This window comes from Mauremys reevesii, linkage group 6 (assembly GCF_016161935.1).
Source record: "Mauremys reevesii isolate NIE-2019 linkage group 6, ASM1616193v1, whole genome shotgun sequence".
NCBI lineage: Eukaryota > Metazoa > Chordata > Testudines > Geoemydidae > Mauremys > Mauremys reevesii.
In genome coordinates, this window is record NC_052628.1 from 78,074,060 (window position 1) to 78,101,839 (window position 27,780).

At 48.2% G+C, this 27,780-nt stretch overlaps 2 long non-coding RNA genes across 2 annotated transcripts; both read right to left on the reverse strand.

The window, feature by feature from the left end:
- Positions 1 to 4,810: 4,810 nt before the first annotated feature.
- On the reverse strand, positions 4,811 to 6,798 carry LOC120407271. Its single transcript, XR_005599875.1, has 2 exons — positions 6,503 to 6,798; positions 4,811 to 6,075 (listed from the first exon to the last, which is right to left on the reverse strand). It is a non-coding gene; the product is annotated as an uncharacterized LOC120407271 (long non-coding RNA).
- Positions 6,799 to 14,566: 7,768 nt separating this feature from the next.
- LOC120407270 lies at positions 14,567 to 27,747 on the reverse strand. The gene is made up of 5 exons (XR_005599874.1): positions 27,351 to 27,747; positions 25,550 to 26,938; positions 24,355 to 25,117; positions 15,521 to 16,130; positions 14,567 to 15,102 (listed from the first exon to the last, which is right to left on the reverse strand). It is a non-coding gene; the product is annotated as an uncharacterized LOC120407270 (long non-coding RNA).
- Between the last annotated feature and the right edge of the window lie 33 nt (positions 27,748 to 27,780).

The following is a 27,780-nucleotide window of genomic DNA, read 5'->3' on the forward strand; positions in this document are numbered from 1 at the left end:
GAGCATTCTAGCATCTACAAAAAGTTGCTGCCCAGGTAACAATGCTCAATTAAAGAAAGAGCTCAATGCCGCTCCTCATTTAGGGGGAGGTAACTGGCACCCTCATTACAAGACAGTCAATCACACTAGCCAGATGACGGAGAAGAATGTCCAAAGGGGACAGACTGGGACCCAGCTTACAGGGCGGTCACGCTGCTCAAGATATTAAAAGGCTCGAGATTCTCATACAGTCTAATTACATGACCTGAGGCTGATTTGAGCGAGGGTACTGTGCCCAGAGTTCCTTTCCTTTTCCTCCATCTTCTTTTTTCCTACGTCTGTGGCATTCCTGACACTTCCTTCTTCTCCACTTCTGCTTCATGAGGCCTGAAACAGAGAGAGGGAGCACAAGGCGTGTGTAAGTGAGATCCCCTTTCAACAACGCCACGGAAACTCAATGTCAACTCCTGATACAGTGTTCTTTTCCGCATCTGCAAAGAGTCTGGAGATTTAGGTCCAAGACAGTTCTTTGTTGTCCTCACAGACTTCCACAAGCATTTCCCCCTCCTCCCAAGCTGCTCTGGCTGAGAAAAGTCCTGGGCCCCTCCTCCTCTAAAGCCACAATCTCCACATTTCCCCTGGACAATTATTTCACCAGGCAGTCTCCATACCAAATCAAGAGGAAGTAAATAATGAATGACAGGAAGGAATTAATTGACAAGTATTCCTAAAGCAATGGGACAAGGTCTACTGCCTGGAATGACTTAGTCCAAATCGCCACAGGACACTCCCTTTCGCAACTTACTACCAATAGCATGTCAGGTCTCCAAGAGTCCAAGAAGGGAGGAGAAAGCAGGAGACTTGACTGCAGAATTCCAGGCACGTTGCAAGTGCTGCTTAAAGGGCCGGTACTCTGGACACAGTCTCATGGGGGCACCATAAATAGTAGCTGATGAGACCTGTACCCTGATGACAGGGCGGTCCTTCGCAGCACGCTGTGAAGACAGCACGAGGCCAAGAGACCCAAAGGGCCTCAGAGACGCAAACCCTACTTACAGGGAGGTCAGGCTGCCCATGTTACGGAAATGATTCTAATCCCCCAGATTTCAAAAGCGAGATGCAACCTGTCCCCTCATTACAGGGTGGTCACTGGCATTAGCCAAAGAGGAGAGACCATAACCTGAATTACAGGAAGGTCCAGCTGTCAAAGTACCAAAGAGCTCGATATGTCCCATTCTGGAGAGCCTTGTGACATGGACCCTAATTACAGGGTTGTCACGCTGACTGATGGGGCAGAGCACGGCGTAATGCCAAATGAGCAAGTGGGCAGAGACCCGGACCCTCGTTACAGGACGGTCACAATGCTCAATTAAAGAAAGAGCTCAATGCACCTCCACATTTAGGGGGAGGTGACTGGTGTGACGTTATTGATATAAATTGGGACCATATAGAACATGGGTTGCAACCAAGGTCCTGTAGTGGCACCAAATCTTAGGTAAAGGGGGTCATATAAGGTATCTAAGACCAGGTTAGGGTTTGCTGGTTATGATTATGCTGTCTGTGTGTGTGTATTACTTTTAGTTGAAGTTGTGAATATTGGCTCTATACTGTCTGTATTTCAAATTTGGTGCTGTGCTTCTGGGAAACATCCCAGACAAGTTGGTGTTAGGTCTGCATAGCCTGCTTGATGGCCCATTAAGGACCATCAGCTACACAACTGACCCATGGAGAGAAGGCAGACAAGCCTTGTGACTCAGCAAAGTATGCAGGGACTGGCCCATGTGACTCCAGACTCCATTTTGCTGTAATTTTCCACAGTAAGGACAAAGAGGTTCTTACACCTGGAAGAGCCTATATAAGGCTTATGCCTCATCTCCATCTGGTCTCCAATCCTGGTCTCCATCTGGTCTCCAATCCTGGTCTTCAAACCTGCTTCTACCTGGTTCTTCTTTTTATCCATAGAGGTTTAAATGAATCTTCAAGGCAAAGCACTTTCAACCTTGATTTAATTATATGGATGTGTTTTAGAGTACACAAAAATAAAGAGCTTGTAATTTTACAATTCTATCTACAAGAGAGCAAATGTCATAACCCAGTACCTTTAACTTTAAACCATACTAGAGTTACATGGAAATTCTGTTCTTTATTCCCCCTGAAGAAATAGAATATATAGGGTTTGTATGTGTGTTTGAATCTTTAGCGATAATAATCCCAGTAGCTAGCCGTGAATATCTGTTTGCAGAGGACACATGTAGATTTGTTAATGTAACTTTAGCGCCCTCGTGGCCAAGATGGAGTCTGCTTTGCAGGCAGCTCTGACCAAGAAAAGGGCCGTGCAGGAACGCAGCAGGGAAAGATCCTTCTACCCCAGGGGCATCTGTTCCAACCCTCCCCCACCCCCCCCCGAGTGAACACACACACACACACACACACACCGGAAGAATATAGGAAAGGAAAATATTTTTGTTTCCACAGGGATGAAAGGAGAAAAATAACAGGGGAAAAGTTGGGGGAAGCAGTAAAACAGGGCGGCATTCATTACAAGGCCCCACTAGTACCACCGTCGGAAAGAGTTGGGGGGAGAACGGTAATCCTATTTTGTAGAGGATTTTGCTATTTCAAAATCAGATTTCATTCTGATTTGGAATCCTATTCAAAAATTTTGACATTCTCTGTGAAATGGAATTGCTGATCTCCACTGAGCTCTAAAGCAGCCTTGTAGCACACCTCCACGGTAGCACACCTCCACGGTAGCACACCTGGAGCCAAGGACCCTAAGAGCCCTACCTGGCGAGGAGTCACGAGCCTGGCAGCTGGGGCTCCCGCAACTTTCAGGCTCCCAGCTTCCCATCAGCCCACCAGGCAGGCAGCTGAGGAGCTGGGAGCCTGGAAGCGCGGGTTCCCCAGCAGCGTGCCACACGGTCTGTGAAGGAGCCAGGCAGCTGAGCTGTCAGGAAGCCAAGCAAGTTTCCAATGGCATTCTGCCTAGCCGGCAAAGTTCCATTGGAAACATGCTCGGTTTCTGGTGGATGCTGTCAGAATTGACACTGTCCTGCAGTGTGTTTCAATTTCAACAAAAGAGCAAACTCTGGCAATTGTTTTTTTCTAACAAGCTCCGCTAATTAGAGAGCAACACAACACAATAGTTTTAAACAATAAGACAAATCAAACAGCAAGGAAGATAATTTTTAAATAGGCAGAATGCATGGTAATTATTCCATGGAAATGCAACCTGCACCAACGCAGTCTTTGAGAGGTTTAGCCAACTTTACACCAGGTTAACTAGCTGCAACCTATTCTATTGAATAGTCAGTCCTGGCAGATCTTTTGTTTAGCTGTAGAAGCCCTTTCTTTTTCCAGGTACGCATGACGACTCTGGCTGAGGTATGCTAAAACGGTACTTTGCTGAACTAGCGCCCTCATCATCATACCATCAGGTTTCAGGTCTCTCCTAGCATGGAAGGAAGTGCACCTGTGACTCACCAGCTGCCTCTGAATCGGGTTTAAGTGAAGGGGGAAAGGGGCAAGTCAGAGTACCTGTAAACCGAGAAAAGACGACTGTGAAGTCATAGACTTCCCCTAGTGTAACTGCAGCTGCTGCACACTTAGACTTTGTTCACCTGCTTTTTCTACACCAGGTGAACAATCACCTAAGACTGAGTATTTGCTTTCCAAGTTGCCCACCTTTGAATAATAAGTCATAGGGCAAGGGTAATAAATAAAAAGCACATCCCCATGCACATTTCAATGGAACAAAAAGCATCTGGTATAGGAGAAATGAATTAACAGATGCAAAGAGAGAGAGGCTGTTTCAATTCATTATTCACAGGACAGTTTTCTTCACAGCATTAGCAAAATTAATGCCTACATAGTGAATTATATCTTCATGCACCCTACCAAAGTTAATCTCTAGTTCTCTCCCGCCCCAATAGAATCTCATTTTTAGTAAAAATTCTGTTTAGTGCTTTTCTTCAGTAGGTCTCAAAACAATTTACAAATGAGGTCAGTACAATCATCTCCCTTCCCCCTTTTATTTTTAAATGGAGTGGGACACTGGCACAGGGAGGTGAAGTGACAACCAAGTGACCCAAGGACTGCCAGTGACCCAGCAGCAGAGCCAGCAATAGAAACCAGGTCACCTGAATCCCAGGCCAGTGCTCTAAACCACTAGACCACACTACCTCCCATGTATTAGCATATTGAAAATTTAGGTTTCAGAGTAGCAGCCGTGTTAGTAAGACTAACAAATTTATTTTAGCATGAGCTGAGCTAAAGCTGAGCTCACGAAACCTCAAGCTAAAATAAATTTGTTAGTCTTATTGAAAATTTAGTGCACCGTAGAAGTAAATTTCTGAGAAACTTGAGATTAAGTTAAATATAAAAATATTACATTAATCTACTTTTACAAAATTTCTGAACGGAAAGGTGCAGAAATCAGAGGACCTTGCTAGTTTTAGGCCAATCTTATTATAGCCACAATCATATTTTGTGCAAAGGAAGTGAGCTCTAGGGCCTGCAGATCTCAAACAATCTGTAAGCCCGTGAACAGTGAAGGGACCAAACCAAGGCCTATTCTTGTGCACCTAAAAAGCTCTAGGAGGGCAGTCTTATGCACCTAAGTGGCAGTGAGATCTTCATCCTCAAGATCACGCTGCAGTCTGCCCAAAACGCGGGATCCAAGAGAAAAATCAAACTTGCACCACTACAGGGTCCAATGACCGCATGAAAACGATAAAACAATGTTAATTAAATTAAACGTAACGATACCAAAATTCTTCACAAGTTTACCAGATTCCTTTTTCTTTAGCCACAGAAAAAACGGAGACAATACTTGAATGCATACATTTTATTAATTGAATGACATAAAGAGTAATAAATACGTTCATAAATAAGGAGTTACAGAAAGCAAAGCAATGTGATCTGACAATCAAAGTTCAATCCATGCATTTAATATGGAGTAGTCCAACTTTTATCAAATAGGTATAATCAAACCTAGTTAATTCATTTCACACATCATAAAGTGGTGATTTTAGCAAAATCATCTTAATACAGAACAGAATTAACTACCAGTGTAAATCCTTTAATACAGATTATTGTTCAACACTTAGTGGCAGAAGTAGAAGTTTTCCACAATTATTGCACTTTGAAAAGCTCAATAAGGTTTAAGGGATCTCCTAAGCTGCAGAAATGCAACCCTCTTGAAAGTCTCTGGAGATATCTTTATTCTTCTTTATATGGTCATCTTCATCCAAGATTTTGGAATTAGAAATGAAAGTAAGAATTGAGGTAGCCAGGTGGGTCCTGCATCCCCGTTGAGCTACAAATTCAAAGCTCAGGGCTTTCAAACACCTACCTGAAATTAACTTTTACGCCAATCAAATTGCACCAAACAGACAACCTCAGCTTTGCCCTCTAAATACATCTACTAATGTAAGTACACAAAAACATCTAAAATTGCCAACAATTAACACTAAACCAATACCAGAAAAACAATCATAATCACAAAATGCTGCACCTCTGCCCAAATACCAAGACTTAACAGAAAAATACCTACCTAAACATCCACATCATCATCCTCTGAATTCAATAAGCATAAAAGATTATTAAAACACCACTATTGCCACGTCCACCAATGGACACAACTACTAAAAACACTCTAACTTCTGACAAAATAGGTGCAAAGTTAATATTGAATGTGTGGCACACTTTGGTTGGTGAGACCGTTTAAGTACAGTAGGTGTTTGAAAGTTGTGAAGTGCAGGAAGTAACTGTCAGCTGCCAGAACATTTAGTTTGTTGCTCCCTTTTAGAAATCTGTGAGAAATACACAAGTTAGGCGTTACCTGGAGTAAATGTTAATTTTGTGAATCTTAAATTTATTTGAGGAGTTTGGGAGGCAGAATTGGGGGTGAGTGCAGAATAGAAATATGCCTTCCCTTCAGTCACATCCTTGCACTTCCAATAGGAAATGATGACTTATTAATAAAAGGAAGTGATCGTTCTATAGAATTTGTGTGTTTAAGGTCTCTGCATTTCAGATTCAAAGTTATGCCTTGGTATTGATACTTCCTTCTTCTCCACTTGTGATTCAAGATGCCTGAAACAGAGAAAGGGAGCATAAGGAATCTGTAAGTGAGAAACGCTGTCAACAACTCCAGGTCCCAAATGCAAAATCAGTGTAAAATACTGATACAGTGTTCTTTTCTGGATCTGCAAAGAGTCTGGAGATTTAGGTCCAAGACAGTTCTTTGTGGTCCTCACAGACTTCCACAAGCATTTCCCCCTCCTCCCAAGCTGCACTAGCTGAGAAATGTCCTGGGCCCCTCCTCCTCTAAAGCCACAATCTCCACATTTCCCCTTGACAATTATTTCACCAGGCAGTCTCCTTACCAAATCAAGACGAAGTAAATAATGAAGGACAGGAAGGAATTAATTGACAAGTATACTTAAAGCAATGGGACAAGGTCTACTGCCTGGAATGACTTAGTCCAAATCGCCACAGGACACTCCCTTTCGAAACTTACCACCAACAGCATGTCAGGTCTCCAAGAGTCCAAGAAGGGAGGAGAAAGCAGGAGACTTGGCTGCAGAATTCCAGGCACGTTGCAAGCGCTGCTTAAAGGGCCGGTACTCTGGACACAGTCTCATGGGGGCACCATAAATAGTAGCTGATGAGACCTGTACCCTGTTTACAGGGTGCTCATTCGGGGCAGTGGCTGCATTTGGCCTAGTGCCAAGAGACTAGAGGGCAAAGACCCGATCCCTGATGACAGGGCAGTCCTTCCCAGCACGCTGTGAAGACAGCACGAGGCCAAGAGACCCAAAGGGCCTCGGAGACACAAACCCTAGTTACAGGGAGGTCAAGCTGCCCATGTTACGGAAATGATTCTAATCCCCCAGATTTCAAAAGCGAGATGCAACCTGTCCCCTCATTACAGGGTGGTCGCTGGCATTAGCCAAAGAGGAGAGACCATAACCTGAATTAAAGGAAGGTCCAGCTGTCAAAGTACCAAGGAGCTCGATATGTCCCATTTAAGAGTAACTTGTGACACAGACCCTAATTACAGAGCGGTCACGCTGACCCATGGGGCAGAGCACGGCGTCAAGCCAAATGAGCAAGTGGGCAGAGACCCAGGCCCTAGTTACAGGGCGGTCACATTGCTCAATTAAAGAAAGAGCTCAATGCCCCCCCACATTTAGGGGGAGGTGACTTGCACCCTGATTGCAGGGCAGTCACACTCACTAAGCAGCCAAAGGGCTTCGGAGATTCAAACCCTACTTACAGGGAGGTCAAGCTGCCCCTGTTACAGAAATGATTCTAATCCCCCAGATTTCAAAAGCAAGATGCAACCTGTCCCCTCATTACAGGGTGGTCGCTGGCATTAGCCAAAGAGGAGAGACCATAACCTGAATTACAGGAAGGTCCAGCAGTCACAGTACCAAAGAGCTCGATATGTCCCATTCTGGAGAGCCTTGTGACATGGACCCTAATTACAGGGTTGTCACGCTGACTAGTGGGGCAGAGCCCGGCGTAATGCCAAATGAGCAAGTCGGCAGAGACCCGGACCCTAGTTACAGGGCGGTCACAATGCTCAATTAAAGAAAGAGCTCAGTGCCCCTCCACATTAAAGGGGAGGTGACTGGCACCCTCATTACAGGGCAGTCACTCACACTAGCCAGATGACGGAGCAGAATGTCCAAAGGGGACAGACCGGGACCCAGCTTACAGGGCGGTCACGCTGCTCAAGGTATTAAAAGGCTCGAGATTCCCATACAGTCTAATTACATGACGTGAGGCTGATTTGAGGGAGGGTACTGTGCCCAGAGTTCCTTTCCTTTTCCTCCATCTTCTTTTCTCCTCTGTCTGTGGCATTCCTGACACTTCCTTCTTCTCCACTTCTGCTTCATGAGGCCGGAAACAGAGAGAGGGAGCACAAGGGGAGTGTAAGTGAGATCCCCTTTCGACAACGCCACGGAAACTCAATGTCAACTACTGATACAGTGTTCTTTTCTGCATCTGCAAAGAGTCTGGAGATTTAGGTCCAAGACAGTTCTTTGTGGTCCTCACAGACTTCCACAAGCATTTCCCCCTCCTCCCAAGCTGCACTAGCTGAGAAATGTCCTGGGCCCCTCCTCCTCTAAAGCCAAAATCTCCACATTTCCCCTTGACAATTATTTCACCAGGCAGTCTCCTTAGCAAATCAAGAGGAAGTAAATAATGAAGGACAGGAAGGAATTAATTGACAAGTATACTTAAAGCAATGGGACAAGGTCTACTGCCTGGAATGACTTAGTCCAAATCGCCACAGGACACTCCCTTCGCAACTTACCACCAATAGCATGTCAGGTCTCCAAGAGTCCAAGAAGGGAGGAGAAAGCAGGAGACTTGGCTGCAGAATTCCAGGCACGTTGCAAGCGCTGCTTAAAGGGTCGGTACTCTGGACACAGTATCAGGGGGCACCATAAATAGTAGCTGATGAGACCTGTACCCTGTTTACAGGGTGCTCATTCGGGGCAGTGGCTGCATTTGGCCTAGTGCCAAGAGACTAGAGGGCAAAGACCCGATCCCTGATGACTGGGCGGTCCTTCGCACGCTGTGAAGACAGCACGAGGCCAAGAGACCCAAAGGGCCTCGGAGACGCAAACCCTAGTTACAGGGAGGTAAAGCTGCCCATGTTACGGAAATGATTCTAATCCCCCAGATTTCAAAAGCGAGATGCAACCTGTCCCCTCATTACAGGGTGGTCGCTGGCATTAGCCAAAGAGGAGAGACCATAACCTGAATTAAAGGAAGGTCCAGCTGTCAAAGTACCAAGGAGCTCGATATGTCCCATTTAAGAGTAACTTGTGACACAGACCCTAATTACAGAGCGGTCACGCTGACCCATGGGGCAGAGCACGGCGTCAAGCCAAATGAGCAAGTGGGCAGAGACCCAGGCCCTAGTTACAGGGCGGTCACATTCCTCAATTAAAGAAAGAGCTCAATGCCCCCCCACATTTAGGGGGAGGTGACTTGCACCCTGATTGCAGGGCAGTCACACTCACTAAGCAGCCAAAGGGCTTCAGAGATTCAAACCCTACTTACAGGGAGGTCAAGCTGCCCATGTTACAGAAATGATTCTAATCCCCCAGATTTCAAAAGCAAGATGCAACCTGTCCCCTCATTACAGGGTGGTCGCTGGCATTAGCCAAAGAGGAGAGACCATAACCTGAATTACAGGAAGGTCCAGCTGTCAAAGTACCAAAGAGCTCGATATGTCCCATTCTGGAGAGCCTTGTGACATGGACCCTAATTACAGGGTTGTCACGCTGACTAGTGGGGCAGAGCCCGGCGTAATGCCAAATGAGCAAGTCGGCAGAGACCCGGACCCTAGTTACAGGGCGGTCACAATGCTCAATTAAAGAAAGAGATCAATGCCCTCCACATTAAGGGGAGGTGACTGGCACCCTCATTACAGGGCAGTCACTCACACTAGCCAGATGACGGAGCAGAATGTCCAAAGGGACAGACCGGGACCCAGCTTACAGGGCGGTCACGCTGCTCAAGGTATTAAAAGGCTCGAGATTCCCATACAGTCTAATTACATGACCTGAGGCTGATTTGAGGGAGGGTACTGTGCCCAGAGTTCCTTTCCTTTTCCTCCATCTTCTTTTCTCCTCTGTCTGTGGCATTCCTGACACTTCCTTCTTCTCCACTTCTGCTTCATGAGGCCTGAAACAGAGAGAGGGAGCACAAGGGGAGTGTAAGTGAGATCCCCTTTCGACAACGCCACGGAAACTCAATGTCAACTACTGATACAGTGTTCTTTTCCGCATCTGCAAAGAGTTTGGAGATTTAGGTCCAAGACAGTTCTTTGTGGTCCTCACAGACTTCCACAAGCATTTCCCCCTCCTCCCAAGCTGCACTAGCTGAGAAATGTCCTGGGCCCCTCCTCCTCTAAAGCCACAATCTCCACATTTCCCCTTGACAATTATTTCACCAGGCAGTCTCCTTACCAAATCAAGAGGAAGTAAATAATGAAGGACAGGAAGGAATTAATTGACAAGTATACTTAAAGCAATGTGACAAGGCCTACTGCCTGGAATGACTTAGTCCAAATCGCCACAGGACACTCCCTTTCGCAACTTACCACCAATAGCATGTCAGGTCTCCAAGAGTCCAAGAAGGGAGGAGAAAGCAGGAGACTTGGCTGCAGAATTCCAGGCACGTTGCAAGCGCTGCTTAAAGGGCCGGTACTCTGGACACAGTCTCAGGGGGCACCATAAATAGTAGCTGATGAGACCTGTACCCTGTTTACAGGGTGCTCATTCGGGGCAGTGGCTGCATTTGGCCTAGTGCCAAGAGACTAGAGGGCAAAGACCCGATCCCTGATGACAGGGCAGTCCTTCGCAGCACGCTGTGAAGACAGCACGAGGCCAAGAGACCCAAAGGGCCTCGGAGACGCAAACCCTAGTTACAGGGAGGTCAAGCTGCCCATGTTACGGAAAGGATTCTAATCCCCCAGATTTCAAAAGCGAGATGCAACCTGTCCCCTCATTACAGGGTGGTCGCTGGCATTAGCCAAAGAGGAGAGACCATAACCTGAATTAAAGGAAGGTCCAGCTGTCAAAGTACCAAGGAGCTCGATATGTCCCATTTAAGAGTAACTTGTGACACAGACCCTAATTACAGAGCGGTCACGCTGACCCAGGGGGCAGAGCACGGCGTAAAGCCAAATGAGCAAGTGGGCAGAGACCCAGGCCCTAGTTACAGGGCGGTCACATTGCTCAGTTTAACAAAGAGCTCAATGCCCCCTCCCCACATTTAGGGGGAGGTGACTTGCACCCTGAATGCAGGGCAGTCACACTGACTAAGCAGCCAAAGGGCTTCGGAGATTCAAACCCTACTTACAGGGAGGTCAAGCTGCCCCTGTTACAGAAATGATTCTAATCCCCCAGATTTCAAAAGCAAGATGCAACCTGTCCCCTCATTACAGGGTGGTCGCTGGCATTAGCCAAAGAGGAGAGACCATAACCTGAATTACAGGAAGGTCCAGCAGTCACAGTACCAAAGAGCTCGATATGTCCCATTCTGGAGAGCCTTGTGACATGGACCCTAATTACAGGGTTGTCACGCTGACTAGTGGGGCAGAGCCCGGCGTAATGCCAAATGAGCAAGTCGGCAGAGACCCGGACCCTAGTTACAGGGCGGTCACAATGCTCAATTAAAGAAAGAGCTCAGTGCCCCTCCACATTAAAGGGGAGGTGACTGGCACCCTCATTACAGGGCAGTCACTCACACTAGCCAGATGACGGAGCAGAATGTCCAAAGGGGACAGACCGGGACCCAGCTTACAGGGCGGTCACGCTGCTCAAGGTATTAAAAGGCTCGAGATTCCCATACAGTCTAATTACATGACGTGAGGCTGATTTGAGGGAGGGTACTGTGCCCAGAGTTCCTTTCCTTTTCCTCCATCTTCTTTTCTCCTCTGTCTGTGGCATTCCTGACACTTCCTTCTTCTCCACTTCTGCTTCATGAGGCCGGAAACAGAGAGAGGGAGCACAAGGGGAGTGTAAGTGAGATCCTTTCGACAACGCCACGGAAACTCAATGTCAACTACTGATACAGTGTTCTTTTCCGCATCTGCAAAGAGTCTGGAGATTTAGGTCCAAGACAGTTCTTTGTGGTCCTCACAGACTTCCACAAGCATTTCCCCCTCCTCCCAAGCTGCACTAGCTGAGAAATGTCCTGGGCCCCTCCTCCTCTAAAGCCAAAATCTCCACATTTCCCCTTGACAATTATTTCACCAGGCAGTCTCCTTAGCAAATCAAGAGGAAGTAAATAATGAAGGACAGGAAGGAATTAATTGACAAGTATACTTAAAGCAATGGGACAAGGTCTACTGCCTGGAATGACTTAGTCCAAATCGCCACAGGACACTCCCTTTCGCAACTTACCACCAATAGCATGTCAGGTCTCCAAGAGTCCAAGAAGGGAGGAGAAAGCAGGAGACTTGGCTGCAGAATTCCAGGCACGTTGCAAGCGCTGCTTAAAGGGTCGGTACTCTGGACACAGTATCAGGGGGCACCATAAATAGTAGCTGATGAGACCTGTACCCTGTTTACAGGGTGCTCATTCGGGGCAGTGGCTGCATTTGGCCTAGTGCCAAGAGACTAGAGGGCAAAGACCCGATCCCTGATGACTGGGCGGTCCTTCGCAGCACGCTGTGAAGACAGCACGAGGCCAAGAGACCCAAAGGGCCTCGGAGACGCAAACCCTAGTTACAGGGAGGTAAAGCTGCCCATGTTACGGAAATGATTCTAATCCCCCAGATTTCAAAAGCGAGATGCAACCTGTCCCCTCATTACAGGGTGGTCGCTGGCATTAGCCAAAGAGGAGAGACCATAACCTGAATTAAAGGAAGGTCCAGCTGTCAAAGTACCAAGGAGCTCGATATGTCCCATTTAAGAGTAACTTGTGACACAGACCCTAATTACAGAGCGGTCACGCTGACCCATGGGGCAGAGCACGGCGTCAAGCCAAATGAGCAAGTGGGCAGAGACCCAGGCCCTAGTTACAGGGCGGTCACATTCCTCAATTAAAGAAAGAGCTCAATGCCCCCCCACATTTAGGGGGAGGTGACTTGCACCCTGATTGCAGGGCAGTCACACTCACTAAGCAGCCAAAGGGCTTCAGAGATTCAAACCCTACTTACAGGAGGTCAAGCTGCCCATGTTACAGAAATGATTCTAATCCCCAGATTTCAAAAGCAAGATGCAACCTGTCCTCATTACAGGGTGGTCGCTGGCATTAGCCAAAGAGGAGAGACCATAACCTGAATTACAGGAAGGTCCAGCTGTCAAAGTACCAAAGAGCTCGATATGTCCCATTCTGGAGAGCCTTGTGACATGGATCCTAATTACAGGGTTGTCACGCTGACTAGTGGGGCAGAGCCCGGCGTAATGCCAAATGAGCAAGTCGGCAGAGACCCGGACCCTAGTTACAGGGCGGTCACAATGCTCAATTAAAGAAAGAGATCAATGCCCCTCCACATTAAGGGGGAGGTGACTGGCACCCTCATTACAGGGCAGTCACTCACACTAGCCAGATGACGGAGCAGAATGTCCAAAGGGGACAGACCGGGACCCAGCTTACAGGGCGGTCATGCTGCTCAAGGTATTAAAAGGCTCGAGATTCCCATACAGTCTAATTACATGACCTGAGGCTGATTTGAGGGAGGGTACTGTGCCCAGAGTTCCTTTCCTTTTCCTCCATCTTCTTTTCTCCTCTGTCTGTGGCATTCCTGACACTTCCTTCTTCTCCACTTCTGCTTCATGAGGCCTGAAACAGAGAGAGGGAGCACAAGGGGAGTGTAAGTGAGATCCCCTTTCGACAACGCCACGGAAACTCAATGTCAACTACTGATACAGTGTTCTTTTCCGCATCTGCAAAGAGTTTGGAGATTTAGGTCCAAGACAGTTCTTTGTGGTCCTCACAGACTTCCACAAGCATTTCCCCTCCTCCCAAGCTGCACTAGCTGAGAAATGTCCTGGGCCCTCCTCCTCTAAAGCCACAATCTCCACATTTCCCCTTGACAATTATTTCACCAGGCAGTCTCCTTACCAAATCAAGAGGAAGTAAATAATGAAGGACAGGAAGGAATTAATTGACAAGTATACTTAAAGCAATGTGACAAGGCCTACTGCCTGGAATGACTTAGTCCAAATCGCCACAGGACACTCCTTTCGCAACTTACCACCAATAGCATGTCAGGTCTCCAAGAGTCCAAGAAGGGAGGAGAAAGCAGGAGACTTGGCTGCAGAATTCCAGGCACGTTGCAAGCGCTGCTTAAAGGGCGGTACTCTGGACACAGTCTCAGGGGCACCATAAATAGTAGCTGATGAGACCTGTACCCTGTTTACAGGGTGCTCATTCAGGGCAGTGGCTGCATTTGGCCTAGTGCCAAGAGACTAGAGGGCAAAGACCCGATCCTGATGACAGGGCAGTCCTTCGCAGCACGCTGTGAAGACAGCACGAGGCCAAGAGACCCAAAGGGCCTCGGAGACGCAAACCCTAGTTACAGGGAGGTCAAGCTGCCCATGTTACGGAAAGGATTCTAATCCCCCAGATTTCAAAAGCGAGATGCAACCTGTCCCCTCATTACAGGGTGGTCGCTGGCATTAGCCAAAGAGGAGAGACCATAACCTGAATTAAAGGAAGGTCCAGCTGTCAAAGTACCAAGGAGCTCGATATGTCCCATTTAAGAGTAACTTGTGACACAGACCCTAATTACAGAGCGGTCACGCTGACCCAGGGGGCAGAGCACGGCGTAAAGCCAAATGAGCAAGTGGGCAGAGACCCAGGCCCTAGTTACAGGGCGGTCACATTGCTCAGTTTAACAAAGAGCTCAATGCCCCCTCCCCACATTTAGGGGGAGGTGACTTGCACCCTGAATGCAGGGCAGTCACACTGACTAAGCAGCCAAAGGGCTTCGGAGATTCAAACCCTACTTACAGGGAGGTCAAGCTGCCCATGTTACAGAAATGATTCTAATCCCCCAGATTTCAAAAGCAAGATGCAACCTGTCCCCTCATTACAAGGTGGTCGCTGGCATTAGCCAAAGGGGAGAGACCATAACCTGAATTACAGGAAGGTCCAGCTGTCAAAGTACCAAAGAGCTCGATATGTCCCATTCTGGAGAGCCTTGTGACATGGACCCTAATTACAGGGTTGTCACGCTGACTAGTGGGGCAGAGCCCGGCGTAATGCCAAATGAGCAAGTCGGCAGAGACCCGGACCCTAGTTACAGGGCGGTCACAATGCTCAATTAAAGAAAGAGCTCAGTGCCCCTCCACATTAAGGGGGAGGTGACTGGCACCCTCATGACAGGGCAGTCACTCACACTAGCCAGATGACGGAGCAGAATGTCCAAAGGGGATAGACCGGGACCCAGCTTAAAGGGCGGTCACGCTGCTCAAGGTATTAAAAGGCTCGAGATTCCCATACAGTCTAATTACATGACCTGAGGCTGATTTGAGGGAGGGTACTGTGCCCAGAGTTCCTTTCCTTTTCCTCCATCTTCTTTTCTCCTCTGTCTGTGGCATTCCTGACACTTCCTTCTTCTCCACTTCTGCTTCATGAGGCCTGAAACAGAGAGAGGGAGCACAAGGGGAGTGTAAGTGAGATCCCCTTTCGACAACGCCACGGAAACTCAATGTCAACTACAGATACAGTGTTCTTTTCCGCATCTGCAAAGAGTCTGGAGATTTAGGTCCAAGACAGTTCTTTGTGGTCCTCACAGACTTCCACAAGCATTTCCCCCTCCTCCCAAGCTGCACTAGCTGAGAAATGTCCTGGGCCCCTCCTCCTCTAAGGCCACAATCTCCACATTTCCCCTTGACAATTATTTCACCAGGCATTCTCCTTACCAAATCAAGAGGAAGTAAATAATGAAGGACAGGAAGGAATTAATTGACAAGTATACTTAAAGCAATGGGACAAGGTATACTGCCTGGAATGACTTAGTCCAAATCGCCACAGGACACTCCCTTTCGCAACTTACCACCAATAGCATGTCAGGTCTCCAAGAGTCCAAGAAGGGAGGAGAAACCAGGAGACTTGGCTGCAGAATTCCAGGCACGTTGCAAGCGCTGCTTAAAGGGCCGGTACTCTGGACACAGTCTCAGGGGGCACCATAAATAGTAGCTGATGAGACCTGTACCCTGTTTACAGGGTGCTCATTCGGGGCAGTGGCTTCATTTGGCCTAGTGCCAAGAGACTAGAGGGCAAAGACCCGATCCCTGATGACAGGGCGGTCCTTCGCAGCACGCTGTGAAGACACGAGGCCAAGAGACCCAAAGGGCCTCAGAGACGCAAACCCTAGTTACAGGGAGGTCAAGCTGCCCATGTTACGGAAATGATTCTAATCCCCCAGATTTCAAAAGCAAGATGCAACCTGTCCCCTCATTACAGGGTGGTCGCTGGCATTAGCCAAAGAGGAGAGACCATAAGCTCTATTACAGGAAGGTCCAGCTGTCAAAATACCAAAGAGCTCGATATGTCCCATTTAAGAGTAACTTGTGACATAGACCCTAATTACAGAGCGGTCACGCTGACTGATGGGGCAGAGCACGGCGTAAAGCCAAATGAGCAAGTGGGCAGAGACCCGGGCCCTAGTTACAGGGCGGCCACATTGCTCAGTTTAACAAAGAGCTCACCCTCATTAAAGGCCAATCTTTGCCCTCAGCCCACTAATGGGAACTGAACCTAAAGAAAGCAGAACTAGAGAGAGATTCTCTTGTGCACTAAAAGATACTATCTGAGCTTTTACTCTTTCCTTTTGTGGGGAGGAGGAGGATAAATATAATAGTATACATTGAGCTCTTTTTCCAATTCTGAGGAGAGTAAAGAAAAAGCACTGCAGTGATTTAACTGAAAGAACTCAAAATAAATAAATAAATATATAAATATACATATTCACATCCATTTGTATCACGTTCACTCACATACACATATATACAAAACAAAGGGGGACTTCCCAGAACAGAAAGAGTTCATTGCAATAGGTTACTTGACCCACAGTGTTAAACTTGACCAATTTTCCTCCCCTCCAAAAAGAAAGGGAAAAGGCATAAGACCTGGACCCTGCTTACAGAGGGGTCATGCTGTTCAAGGGATTAAAATGCTCGAGATCCCCATACAGTGTAATTAGATGACCGGTGGCCTGATTACAGGCAGGTTACTGTGCCCAGAGTCCCTTTCCTTTGCCTCCATCTTCAGTGACTTCTCTTCTTTCTTCGTCTTGGCTTGACATTCCCCAACCTTTCCTCTTGTCCACTTGTGTTTGAAGCTGCCTGAAAGAGAGAGAGGGAGCACAGAGGCATGTGTTAGTCAGACACCTTTACAACAACTCCACAACTCTCAGATAAGGATTTTCCCCTCCTGAGTCAGAAAAATACCAAATCTTTCCTGCCCAGGCTCCAGTTTCCACCCCCATTCAGAGTCACCACAGACTTTTAGGCCAAGGCTCTGACAGCCCCCACCCTTCAGAGTCACCACAGCCTTTCCCACCCAGGCTCGGACCCACCCCCTTGAGGGTCTCCTCAGCCTTTCTCGCCCAGGCTCTGACACCTCGCCACTTTAGCGTCACCTCAGCTTTTCCCGCCCAGACTCTGACACTCCCCCTTGAGAGTCACCTCAGGTTTTCCCACCCAGTCTCCAACACCTGCCCCTCCCTTCAGAGTCACTTCAGCTAGTCCTGCCTAATTTCTGAGCCCCTCCCCTGCTGTCACCTCACCCTTTCCCTCCCAGGAGCCAAGCTCCTCTTCTGCTGCCACCTCAGCCTTTCCCGCCCAGATGTCGAGCTCCTCCTCAGGCGACACCTCAGCATTTCCCGCCCAGATGTAGAGCTCCTCGTAGGGCATCACCTCAGCCTTTCCTGCCCAGGTTCCAACCCACCCTCTTCAGAGTCACCTCAGCCTTTCCCGCCCAGGCTCCGATCCACCCGCTTCAGAGTCACTTCAGTCTTTCCTGCCCAGGCTCCGACACCTGGCCCCCCCCGCACACACTTCAGAGTCACCTCAGTGTTTCCTGCCCAGGATTTGACCCCCCTCAGCTTTTTTCGCCCAAGTGCCAGACACCTCCTCCTCTGCCATCTCAGCTTTTCCCACCCAGGCTCCGACCCACCCCCTTGAGAGTCCCTTCAGTCTTTCCCGCCCAGGCTCTGACACCCCCCCGCTTTAGCATCACTTCAGCCTTTCCTGCCCAGACTCTGACATTCCCTCTTGAGAGTAACCTCAGGTTTTCCCGCCCAATCTCCAACTCCTGCCCCTCCCTTCAGAATCACTTCAGCTAGTCCTGCCTAATTTCTGAGCCCCTCCTCAGGCTTCACCTCAGCCTTTCCCTCCCAGGATCCAACCCACCCCTTTAAGAGTCACCTCAGCCTTTCCTGCCCAGGTTCAAGTCCCCACCCCCATTCAGAGTCACCACAGACGTTACCACCCAGGCGCCGCCCCACGCCCATGAGAGTCTCCGCAGTCTGTCCCGCCCAGGCACTGACACCTGCCCCCCTCCCCCGCACACACTTCAGAGTCACCTCAGCGTTTCCTGCCCAGGCTCTCACCCCTCCCCCCTTAGCTTTTTCAACCCAAGTGCTGGACACCTCCTCCTCTGCCACCTCAGCTTTTCCCGCCCAGGCTCCGACTCCCGCCTCCTTCAGAGTCACCTCAGCCTTTCCCGCCCAGACGTCGTGCTCCTCCTCAGGCGTCACCTCAGCCTTTCCCGCCCAGGTGCCAAGCCCACTCCTCTTGGATCACTTCAGCACTTCCCCCTACCTCGCTGATCTACCTCAGACCTTTCCCGCCTCAGCTCAAACCCCATACACCAACTTGTGCCACCACATCTCTTTGCCCATCCTGCTGCCTCAAATCACGTTCCTCACCCCCTTGTGCAACCTCAGCTTTTCCCTACTTAACTTGAACCCTTCCTTATGCCCTGACCTTTCTGTGCCTGGCTGGAGCCCTGCCCTCTGGTGCCCAGTCACACGCTCCTCACCCCTCTCCTCGAGTTACCTCAGTGCTTCCTGCCTCAAGCCCAACCCTTCCCTCTGCTCGTGCCCCTTCTGTGGGTTTGCCCCCAGCCTCCTACTGCCCTCTCAGCATTGCTCCTTCCTCAGCGCCTTCTGCCTGCCCCATGATGCAGTTTCCCAAACAACCCACATTCCGTCTACTGCTGCCTCAGACTTCCTGCTAGAGCCAGCTGCTTCCCGCCGTCTCATCGCGGCGCTCCAGCCTCACCTTTGCCCCTCCTGCCACCTCACAACCCGGCCACCCGCTCCTCTTTCTCAGGCAGTGCCTGTCGCTGCTTCCCGTCCGGCCTCCTTGCGGTGCCTGCACCACTTTCAGCCTCAGCCGCAGTCCCTCTCATGCCGCCATGTGGAAGCCTGATCAGAGCCCCCCGCCTCTGAGGTGCTTGCTTCATCTGGTCCCAACCAGTCTGATGTTCTCGGGGTAGCGGGGCCTCCTGCAAGGTTCTACTGGCTGTGGGCAGCTCCTAGTGCCGCTTCTCCCCGTTGAGCGCCCCTTTCCCTGAGGGCCTGGGCACGTGGCCCTCTGCTCCTAAGCCACGCCCCCGGATCGTGCCGCCTCAGAGGTTCTCACAGGCCCGCCTCACAGTTGGCGCCTGCCGTCTTCTAACCTGAAGTCTTGCCTCAGTCTTGAGCTGATTCAGCCTCTCTCTCACACCAAACGCCCTCCCTCTTGAACCAATTCCTGCCCAGTCTGAGCCCCGCCCCCTGGTGGAGCCCCAGGTGGGCTCTGTCCAGCCCTTGTATCTGTGACTAAGTTTTGGAGTCCTGGTGCCCTGGTGGCAGCAGGGCAGCGATGCACAGGACTGCCTCCAGAGGCGCAAGGGGCGGATCTCACTTGTCAGGCTTCCCATGGCAGCCCCCACACTGAGCCTACCCTGGCCTCTTCCTATGGGGCAAGAGGAACCAAACCATCCCCTGCTGTCCCTCAGTAGTGCACAGAGCCTGCCTGCACCTGCTTCCGCACGCTGCCAAGCTTGGCCCCATCCTGCTGCTCAGGCTTTAGTACCAAGCCCACCATGGCTTCCCTCGTCTCCAGCAGCGTGGGGCCATCCCAGGCTCTTTGGCAGAGCCCAGCACCAGCCCACGGAGGAGTTGAGCCACTCCCAGCGTTAGGCAGTGACTTCCCACTTGCACAGCCTGACTCCACTGACTGGAAAGAGAAACCAGGGGAGAGCGACCCACATCCTCAAAGATGTTTGGGCCCCTCACTCCCCTCACATAATGGCTATGTACCTTAGAGGAGCTGGGCCAATATAGCCAAAAGATACAGCAAAAGCTTCTAGTGTAAAGAGACATCCCCTGCACAGGCATCAGAAAGGAAATGACCTGCACACTGAAATGTGCTGAGGTGCTATCTACACATCAGTATACTGAGTCCTCGAGGTTCTTCTTTTTATCCATAGAGGTTTAAATGAATCTTCGAGGCAAAGCACTTTCAACCTTGATTTAATTATATGGATGTGTTTTAGAGTACACAAAAATAAAGAGCTTGTAATTTTACAATTCTATCTGCAAGAGAGCAAATGTCATAACCCAGTACCTTTAACTTTAAACCATACTAGAGTTACATGGAAATTCTGTTCTTTATTCCCCCTGAAGAAATAGAATATATAGGGTTTGTATGTGTGTTTGAATCTTTAGCGATAATAATCCCAGTAGCTAGCCGTGAATAAGTGTTTGCAGAGGACACATGTAGATTTGTTTATGTAACTTTAGTGCCCTCGTGGCCAAGATGGAGTCTGCTTTGCATGCAGCTCTGACCAAGAAAAGGGCCGTGCAGGAACGCAGCAGGGAAAGATCCTTCTACCCCAGGGGCATCTGTTCCAACCTCCCCCCACCCCCGAGTGAACACACACACACACACACCCCGGAAGAATATAGGAAAGGAAAATATTTTTGTTTCCACAGGGATGAAAGGAGAAAAATAACAGGGGAAAAGTTGGGGGAACCAGTAAAACAGGGCGGCATTCATTACAAGGCCCCACTAGTACCACCGTCGGAAAGAGCTGGGGGGAGAACGGTAATCCTATTTTGTAGAGGATTTTGCTATTTCAAAATCAGATTTCATTCTGATTTGGAATCCTATTCAAAAATTTTGACATTCTCTGTGAAATGGAATTGCTGATCTCCACTGAGCTCTAAAGCAGCCTCGTAGCACACCTCCACGGTAGCACACCTCCACGGTAGCACACCTGGAGCCAAGGACCCTAAGAGCCCTACCTGGCGAGGAGTCACGAGCCTGGCAGCTGGGGCTCCCGCAACTTTCAGGCTCCCAGCTTCCCATCAGCCCACCAGGCAGGCAGCTGAGGAGCTGGGAGCCTGGAAGCGCGGGTTCCCAGCAGCGTGCCACACGGTCTGTGAAGGAGCCAGGCAGCTGAGCTGTCAGGAAGCCAAGCAAGTTTCCAATGGCATTCTGCCTAGCCGGCAAAGTTCCATTGGAAACATGCTCGGTTTCTGGTGGATGCTGTCAGAATTGACACTGTCCTGCAGTGTGTTTCAATTTCAACAAAAGAGCAAACTCTGGCAATTGTTTTTTTCTAACAAGCTCCACTAATTAGAGAGCAACACAACACAATAGTTTTAAACAATAAGACAAATCAAACAGCAAGGAAGATAATTTTTAAATAGGCAGAATGCATGGTAATTATTCCGTGGAAATGCAACCTGCACCAACGCAGTCTTTGAGAGGTTTAGCCAACTTTACACCAGGTTAACTAGCTGCAACCTATTCTATTGAATAGTCAGTCCTGGCAGATCTTTTGTTTAGCTGTAGAAGCCCTTTCTTTTTCCAGGTACGCATGACGACTCTGGCTGAGGTATGCTAAAACGGTACTTTGCTGAACTAGCGCCCTCATCATCATACCATCAGGTTTCAGGTCTCTCCTAGCATGGAAGGAAGTGCACCTGTGACTCACCAGCTGCCTCTGAATCGGGTTTAAGTGAAGGGGAAAGGGCAAGTCAGAGTACCTGTAAACCGAGAAAAGACGACTATTGAAGTCATAGACTTCCCCTAGTGTAACTGCAGCTGCTGCACACTTAGACTTTGTTCACCTGCTTTTTCTACACCAGGTGAACAATCACCTAAGACTGAGTATTTGCTTTCCAAGTTGCCCACCTTTGAATAATAAGTCATAGGGCAAGGGTAATAAATAAAAAGCACATCCCCATGCACATTTCAATGGAACAAAAAGCATCTGGTATAGGAGAAATGAATTAACAGATGCAAAGAGAGAGAGGCTGTTTCAATTCATTATTCACAGGACAGTTTTCTTCACAGCATTAGCAAAATTAATGCCTACATAGTGAATTATATCTTCATGCACCCTACCAAAGTTAATCTCTAGTTCTCTCCCGCCCCAATAGAATCTCATTTTTAGTAAAAATTCTGTTTAGTGCTTTTCTTCAGTAGGTCTCAAAACAATTTACAAATGAGGTCAGTACAATCATCTCCCTTCCCCCTTTTTTTTTAAATGGAGTGGGACACTGGCACAGGGAGGTGAAGTGACAACCAAGTGACCCAAGGACTGCCAGTGACCCAGCAGCAGAGCCAGCAATAGAAACCAGGTCACCTGAATCCCAGGCCAGTGCTCTAAACCACTAGACCACACTACCTCCCATGTATTAGAATATTGAAAATTTAGGTTTCAGAGTAGCAGCCGTGTTAGTCTGTATCCGCAAAAAAAACAGGAGTACTTGTGGCACCTTAAAGACTAACAAATTTATTTTAGCATGAGCTTTCGTGAGCTAAAGCTGAGCTCACGAAACCTCAAGCTAAAATAAATTTGTTAGTCTTTAAGGTGCCACAAGTACTCCTGTTTTTTTTATTGAAAATTTAGTGCACCGTAGAAGTAAATTTCTGAGAAACTTGAGATTAAGTTAAATATAAAAATATTACATTAATCTACTTTTTACAAAATTTCTGAACGGGAAAGGTGCAGAAATCAGAGGACCTTGCTAGTTTTAGGCCAATCTTATTATAGCCACAATCATATTTTGTGCAAAGGAAGTGAGCTCTAGGGCCTGCAGATCTCAAACAATCTGTAAGCCCGTGAACAGTGAAGGGACCAAACCAAGGCCTATTCTTGTGCACCTAAAAAGCTCTAGGAGGGCAGTCTTATGCACCTAAGTGGCAGTGAGATCTTCATCCTCAAGATCACGCTGCAGTCTGCCCAAAACGCGGGATCCAAGAGAAAAATCAAACTTGCACCACTACAGGGTCCAATGACCGCATGAAAACGATAAAACAATGTTAATTAAATTAAACGTAACGATACCAAAATTCTTCACAAGTTTACCAGATTCCTTTTTCTTTAGCCACAGAAAAAACGGAGACAATACTTGAATGCATACATTTTATTAATTGAATGACATAAAGAGTAATAAATACGTTCATAAATAAGGAGTTACAGAAAGCAAAGCAATGTGATCTGACAATCAAAGTTCAATCCATGCATTTAATATGGAGTAGTCCAACTTTTATCAAATAGGTATAATCAAACCTAGTTAATTCATTTCACACATCATAAAGTGGTGATTTTAGCAAAATCATCTTAATACAGAACAGAATTAACTACCAGTGTAAATCCTTTAATACAGATTATTGTTCAACACTTAGTGGCAGAAGTAGAAGTTTTCCACAATTATTGCACTTTGAAAAGCTCAATGAGGTTTAAGGGATCTCCTAAGCTGCAGAAATGCAACCCTCTTGAAAGTCTCTGGAGATATCTTTATTCTTCTTTATATGGTCATCTTCATCCAAGATTTTGGAATTAGAAATGAAAGTAAGAATTGAGGTAGCCAGGTGGGTCCTGCATCCCCGTTGAGCTACAAATTCAAAGCTCAGGGCTTTCAAACACCTACCCGAAATTAACTTTTACGCCAATCAAATTGCACCAAACAGACAACCTCAGCTTTGCCCTCTAAATACATCTACTAATGTAAGTACACAAAAACATCTAAAATTGCCAACAATTAACACTAAACCAATACCAGAAAAACAATCATAATCACAAAATGCTGCACCTCTGCCCAAATACCAAGACTTAACAGAAAAATACCTACCTAAACATCCACATCATCATCCTCTGAATTCAATAAGCATAAAAGATTATTAAAACACCACTATTGCCACGTCCACCAATGGACACAACTACTAAAAACACTCTAACTTCTGACAAAATAGGTGCAAAGTTAATATTGAATGTGTGGCACACTTTGGTTGGTGAGACCGTTTAAGTACAGTAGGTGTTTGAAAGTTGTGAAGTGCAGGAAGTAACTGTCAGCTGCCAGAACATTTAGTTTGTTGCTCCCTTTTAGAAATCTGTGAGAAATACACAAGTTAGGCGTTACCTGGAGTAAATGTTAATTTTGTGAACCTTAAATTTATTTGAGGAGTTTGGGAGGCAGAATTGGGGGTGAGTGCAGAATAGAAATATGCCTTCCCTTCAGTCACATCCTTGCACTTCCAATAGGAAATGATGACTTATTAATAAAAGGAAGTGATCGTTCTATAGAATTTGTGTGTTTAAGGTCTCTGCATTTCAGATTCAAAGTTATGCCTTGGTATTGATACTTCCTTCTTCTCCACTTGTGCTTCAAGATGCCTGAAACAGAGAAAGGGAGCATAAGGAATCTGTAAGTGAGAAACGCTTTCAACAACTCCAGGTCCCAAATGCAAAATCAGTGTAAAATACTGATACAGTGTTCTTTTCTGCCATTGTGACACAGACCCTAATTACAGAGTGGTCACGCTGACCCATGGGGCAGAGCACGGCGTAAAGCCAAATGAGCAAGTGGGCAGAGACTCAGACCTAGTTACAGGGCGGTCACATTGCTCAGTTTAACAAAGAGCTCAATGCCCCCCCCCACATTTAGGGGGAGGTGACTAGCACCCTGATTGCAGGGCAGTCACACTCACTAAGCAGCCAAAGGGCTTCGGAGATTCAAACCCTACTTACAGGGAGGTCAAGCTGCCCATGTTACAGAAATGATTCTAATCCCCCAGATTTCAAAAGCAAGATGCAACCTGTCCCCTCATTACAGGGTGGTCGCTGGCATTAGCCAAAGAGGAGAGACCATAACCTGAATTACAGGAAGGTCCAGCTGTCAAAGTACCAAAGAGCTCGATATGTCCCATTCTGGAGAGCCTTGTGACATGGACCCTAATTACAGGGTTGTCACGCTGACTAGTGGGGCAGAGCCTGGCGTAATGCCAAATGAGCAAGTCGGCAGAGACCCGCACCCTAGTTACAGGGCGGTCACAATGCTCAATTAAAGAAAGAGCTCAATGCCCCTCCACATTAAGGGGGAGGTGACTGGCACCCTCATTACAGGGCAGTCACTCACACTAGCCAGATGACGGAGCAGAATGTCCAAAGGGGACAGACCGGGACCCAGCTTACAGGGCGGTCACGCTGCTCAAGGTATTAAAAGGCTCGAGATTCCCATACAGTCTAATTACATGACCTGAGGCTGATTTGAGGGAGGGTACTGTGCCCAGAGTTCCTTTCCTTTTCCTCCATCTTCTTTTCTCCTCTGTCTGTGGCATTCCTGACACTTCCTTCTTCTCCACTTCTGCTTCATGAGGCCGGAAACAGAGGGAGGGAGCACAAGGGGAGTGTAAGTGAGATCCCCTTTCGACAACGCCACGGAAACTCAATGTCAACTACTGATACAGTGTTCTTTTCCGCATCTGCAAAGAGTCTGGAGATTTAGGTCCAAGACAGTTCTTTGTGGTCCTCACAGACTTCCACAAGCATTTCCCCCTCCTCCCAAGCTGCACTAGCTGAGAAATGTCCTGGGCCCCTCCTCCTCTAAAGCCACAATCTCCACATTTCCCATTGACAATTATTTCACCAGGCAGTCTCCATACCAAATCAAGAGGAAGTAAATAATGAAGGACAGGAAGGAATTAATTGAGAAGTATACTTAAAGCAATGGGACAAGGTCTACTGCCTGGAATGACTTAGTCCAAATCGCCACAGGACACTCCCTTTCGCAACTTACCACCAATAGCATGTCAGGTCTCCAAGAGTCCAAGAAGGGAGGAGAAAGCAGGAGACTTGGCTGCAGAATTCCAGGCACGTTGCAAGCGCTGCTTAAAGGGCCGGTACTCTGGACACAGTCTCAGGGGGCACCATAAATAGTAGCTGATGAGACCTGTACCCTGTTTACAGGGTGCTCATTCGGGGCAGTGGCTGCATTTGGCCTAGTGCCAAGAGACTAGAGGGCAAAGACCCGATCCCTGATGACAGGGCGGTCCTTCGCAGCACGCTGTGAAGACAGCACGAGGCCAAGAGACCCAAAGGGCCTCGGAGACGCAAACCCTAGTTACGGAGAGGTCAAACTGCCCATGTTACGGAAACGATTCTAATCCCCCAGATTTCAAAAGCGAGATGCAACCTGTCCCCTCATTACAGGGTGGTCGCTGGCATTAGCCAAAGAGGAGAGACCATAACCTGAATTAAAGGAAGGTCCAGCTGTCAAAGTACCAAGGAGCTCGATATGTCCCATTTAAGAGTAACTTGTGACACAGACCCTAATTACAGAGCGGTCACGCTGACCCAGGGGGCAGAGCACGGCGTAAAGCCAAATGAGCAAGTGGGCAGAGACCCAGACCCTAGTTACAGGGTGGTCACATTGCTCAGTTTAACAAAGAGCTCAATGCCCCCCCCACATTTAGGGGGAGGTGACTTGCACCCTGATTGCAGGGCAGTCACACTCACTAAGCAGCCAAAGGGCTTCGGAGATTCAAACCCTACTTACAGGGAGGTCAAGCTGCTCATGTTACAGAAATGATTCTAATCCCCCAGATTTCAAAAGCAAGATGCAACCTGTCCCCTCATTACAGGCTGGTCACTGGCATTAGCCAAAGAGGAGAGACCATAACCTGAATTACAGGAAGGTCCAGATGTCAAAGTACCAAAGAGCTCGATATGTCCCATTCTGGAGAGCCTTGTGACATGGACCCTAATTACAGGGTTGTCACGCTGACTAGTGGGGCAGAGCCTGGCGTAATGCCAAATGAGCAAGTCGGCAGAGACCCGCACCCTAGTTACAGGGCGGTCACAATGCTCAATTAAAGAAAGAGCTCAATGCCCCTCCACATTAAGGGGGAGGTGACTGGCACCCTCATTACAGGGCAGTCACTCACACTAGCCAGATGACGGAGCAGAATGTCCAAAGGGGACAGACCGGGACCCAGCTTACAGGGCGGTCACGCTGCTCAAGGTATTAAAAGGCTCGAGATTCCCATACAGTCTAATTACATGACCTGAGGCTGATTTGAGGGAGGGTACTGTGCCCAGAGTTCCTTTCCTTTTCCTCCATCTTCTTTTCTCCTCTGTCTGTGGCATTCCTGACACTTCCTTCTTCTCCACTTCTGCTTCATGAGGCCTGAAACAGAGAGAGGGAGCACAAGGGGAGTGTAAGTGAGATCCTTTCGACAACGCCACGGAAACTCAATGTCAACTACTGATACAGTGTTCTTTCCGCATCTGCAAAGAGTCTGGAGATTTAGGTCCAAGACAGTTCTTTGTGGTCCTCACAGACTTCCACAAGCATTTCCCCTCCTCCCAAGCTGCACTAGCTGAGAAATGTCCTGGGCCCTCCTCCTCTAAAGCCACAATCTCCACATTTCCCTTGACAATTATTTCACCAGGCAGTCTCCTTAGCAAATCAAGAGGAAGTAAATAATGAAGGACAGGAAGGAATTAATTGACAAGTATACTTAAAGCAATGGGACAAGGTCTACTGCCTGGAATGACTTAGTCCAAATCGCCACAGGACACTCCCTTTCGCAACTTACCACCAATAGCATGTCAGGTCTCCAAGAGTCCAAGAAGGGAGGAGAAAGCAGCAGACTTGGCTGCAGAATTCCAGGCACGTTGCAAGCGCTGCTTAAAGGGCCGGTACTCTGGACACAGTCTCAGGGGGCACCATAAATAGTAGCTGATGAGACCTGTACCCTGTTTACAGGGTGCTCATTCGGGGCAGTGGCTGCATTTGGCCTAGTGCCAAGAGACTAGAGGGCAAAGACCCGATCCCTGATGACAGGGCGGTCCTTCGCAGCACGCTGTGAAGACAGCACGAGGCCAAGAGACCCAAAGGGCCTCGGAGACGCAAACCCTAGTTACAGGGAGGTCAAGCTGCCCATGTTACGGAAATGATTTTAATCCCCCAGATTTCAAAAGCGAGATGCAACCTGTCCCTCATTACAGGGTGGTCGCTGGCATTAG